Raw genomic sequence first — 4,442 nt, 5'->3', positions numbered from 1 at the left:
TCTGATCACACCAGTATATAACCCTAACTATATAACTAACTATACTATAGAACCCTCTGATCACACCAGTATATAACCCTAACTATATAACTAACTATACTATAGAACCCTCTGATCACACCAGTATATAACCCTAACTATATAACTAACTATACTATAGAACCCTCTGATCACACCAGTATATAACCCAAACTATATAACTAACTATACTATAGAACCCTCTGATCACACCAGTATATAACCCTAACTATATAACTAACTATACTATAGAACCCTCTGATCACACCAGTATATAAGCCTAACTATATAACTATACTATACAACCCTCTGATCACACCAGTATGTAACCCTAACTATATAACTAACTATACTATAGAACCCTCTGATCACACCAGTATATAACCCTAACTATATAACTAACTATACTATAGAACCCTCTGATCACACCAGTATATAACCCTAACTATATAACTATACTATAGAACCCTCTGATCACACCAGTATATAACCCTAACTATATAACTAACTATACTATAGAACCCTCTGATCACACCAGTATATAACCCTAACTATATAACTAACTATACTATGGAACCCTCTGATCACACCAGTATATAACCCTAACTATATAACTAACTATACTATAGAACCCTCTGATCACACCAGTATATAACCCTAACTATATAACTATACTATAGAACCCTCTGATCACACCAGTATATAACCCTAACTATATAACTAACTATACTATAGACCTATCTGATCACACCAGTATATAACCCTAACTATATAACTAACTATACTATAGAACCCTCTGATCACACCAGTATATAACCCTAACTATATAACTATACTATAGAACCCTCTGATCACACCAGTATATAACCATAACTATATAACTAACTATACTATAGAACCCTCTGATCACACCAGTATATAACCCTAACTATATAACTATACTATACTATAGAACCCTCTGATCACACCAGTATATAACCCTAACTATATAACTATACTATTGAACCCTCTGATCACACCAGTATATAACCCTAACTATATAACTAACTATACTATAGAACCCTCTGATCACACCAGTATATAACCCTAACTATATAACTAACTATACTATAGAACCCTCTGATCACACCAGTATATAACCCTAACTATATAACTAACTATAGAACCCTCTGATCACACCAGTATTTTACCCTAACTATATAACTATACTATAGAACCCTCTGATCACACCAGTATATAACCCTAACTATATAACTAACTATACTATAGAACCCTCTGATCACACCAGTATATAACACTAACTATATAACTAACTATAGAACCCTCTGATCACACCAGTATATAACCCTAACTATATAACTATACTATAGAACCCTCTGATCACACCAGTATATAACCCTAACTATATAACTATACTATAGAACCCTCAGATCACACCAGTATATAACCCTTACTATAAAACTATACTATAGAACCCTCTGATCACACCAGTATATAACCCTAACTATATAACTATACTATAGAACCCTCTGATCACACCAGTATATAACCCTAACTATATAACTAACTATACTATAGAACCCTCTGATCACACCAGTATATAACCCTAACTATATAACTAACTATACTATAGAACCCTCTGATCACACCAGTATATAACCCTAACTATATAACTAACTATACTATAGAACCCTCTGATCACACCAGTATATAACCCTAACTATATAACTAACTATACTATAGAACCCTCTGATCACACCAGTATATAACCCTAACTATATAACTATACTATAGAACCCTCTGATCACACCAGTATATAACCCTAACTATATAACTAACTATACTATAGACCTATCTGATCACACCAGTATATAACCCTAACTATATAACTAACTATACTATAGAACCCTCTGATCACACCAGTATATAACCCTAACTATATAACTAACTATACTATAGAACCCTCTGATCACACCAGTATATAACCCTAACTATATAACTAACTATACTATAGAACCCTCTGATCACACCAGTATATAACCCTAACTATATAACTAACTATACTATAGAACCCTCTGATCACACCAGTATATAACCCTAACTATATAACTAATTATACTATAGAACCCTCTGATCACACCAGTATATAAGCCTAACTATATAACTATACTATAGAACCCTCTGATCACACCAGTATGTAACCCTAACTATATAACTAACTATACTATAGAACCCTCTGATCACACCAGTATATAACCCTAACTATATAACTAACTATACTATAGAACCCTCTGATCACACCAGTATATAACCCTAACTATATAACTATACTATAGAACCCTCTGATCACACCAGTATATAACCCTAACTATATAACTAACTATACTATAGAACCCTCTGATCACACCAGTATATAACCCTAACTATATAACTAACTATACTATAGAACCCTCTGATCACACCAGTATATAACCCTAACTATATAACTAACTATAGAACCCTCTGATCACACCAGTATTTTACCCTAACTATATAACTATACTATAGAACCCTCTGATCACAGCAGTATATAACCCTAACTATATAACTAACTATACTATAGAACCCTCTGATCACACCAGTATATAACCCTAACTATATAACTAACTATAGAACCCTCTGATCACACCAGTATATAACCCTAACTATATAACTATACTATAGAACCCTCTGATCACACCAGTATATAACCCTAACTATATAACTATACTATAGAACCCTCTGATCACACCAGTATATAACCCTTACTATAAAACTATACTATAGAACCCTCTGATCACACCAGTATATAACCCTAACTATATAACTATACTATAGAACCCTCTGATCACACCAGTATATAACCCTAACTATATAACTAACTATACTATAGAACCCTCTGATCACACCAGTATATAACCCTAACTATATAACTAACTATACTATAGAACCCTCTGATCACACCAGTATATAACCCTAACTATATAACTAACTATACTATAGAACCCTCTGATCACACCAGTATATAACCCTAACTATATAACTAACTATACTATAGAACCCTCTGATCACACCAGTATATAACCCTAACTATATAACTAACTATACTATAGACCTATCTGATCACACCAGTATATAACCCTAACTATATAACTAACTATACTATAGAACCCTCTGATCACACCAGTATATAACCCTAACTATATAACTATACTATAGAACCCTCTGATCACACCAGTATATAACCCTAACTATATAACTATACTATAGAACCCTCTGATCACACCAGTATATAACCCTAACTATATAACTAACTATACTATAGAACCCTCTGATCACACCAGTATATAACCCTAACTATATAACTATACTATAGAACCCTCTGATCACACCAGTATATAACCCTTACTATAAAACTATACTATAGAACCCTCTGATCACACCAGTATATAACCCTAACTATATAACTATACTATAGAACCCTCTGATCACACCAGTATATAACCCTAACTATATAACTAACTATACTATAGAACCCTCTGATCACACCAGTATATAACCCTAACTATATAACTAACTATACTATAGAACCCTCTGATCACACCAGTATATAACCCTAACTATATAACTAACTATACTATAGAACCCTCTGATCACACCAGTATATAACCCTAACTATATAACTAACTATACTATAGAACCCTCTGATCACACCAGTATATAACCCTAACTATATAACTAACTATACTATAGAACCCTCTGATCACACCAGTATATAAGCCTAACTATATAACTATACTATAGAACCCTCTGATCACACCAGTATGTAACCCTAAGTATATAACTAACTATACTATAGAACCCTCTGATCACACCAGTATATAACCCTAACTATATAACTAACTATACTATAGAACCCTCTGATCACACCAGTATATAACCCTAACTATATAACTATACTATAGAACCCTCTGATCACACCAGTATATAACCCTAACTATATAACTAACTATACTATAGAACCCTCTGATCACACCAGTATATAACCATAACTATATAACTAACTATACTATAGAACCCTCTGATCACACCAGTATATAACCCTAACTATATAACTATACTATACTATAGAACCCTCTGATCACACCAGTATATAACCCTAACTATATAACTATACTATTGAACCCTCTGATCACACCAGTATATAACCCTAACTATATAACTAACTATACTATAGAACCCTCTGATCACACCAGTATATAACCCTAACTATATAACTAACTATACTATAGAACCCTCTGATCACACCAGTATATAACCCTAACTATATAACTAACTATAGAACCCTCTGATCACACCAGTATTTTACCCTAACTATATAACTATACTATAGAACCCTCTGATCA

The sequence above is a fragment of the Salmo salar genome, unplaced genomic scaffold (assembly GCF_965601325.2).
Source record: "Salmo salar unplaced genomic scaffold, fSalSal1 ptg000335l, whole genome shotgun sequence".
Taxonomy (NCBI): Eukaryota; Metazoa; Chordata; class Actinopteri; order Salmoniformes; family Salmonidae; genus Salmo; species Salmo salar.
The sequence above is the reverse complement of the archived record's forward strand: the minus strand, read 5'-3'. Positions refer to the sequence as shown.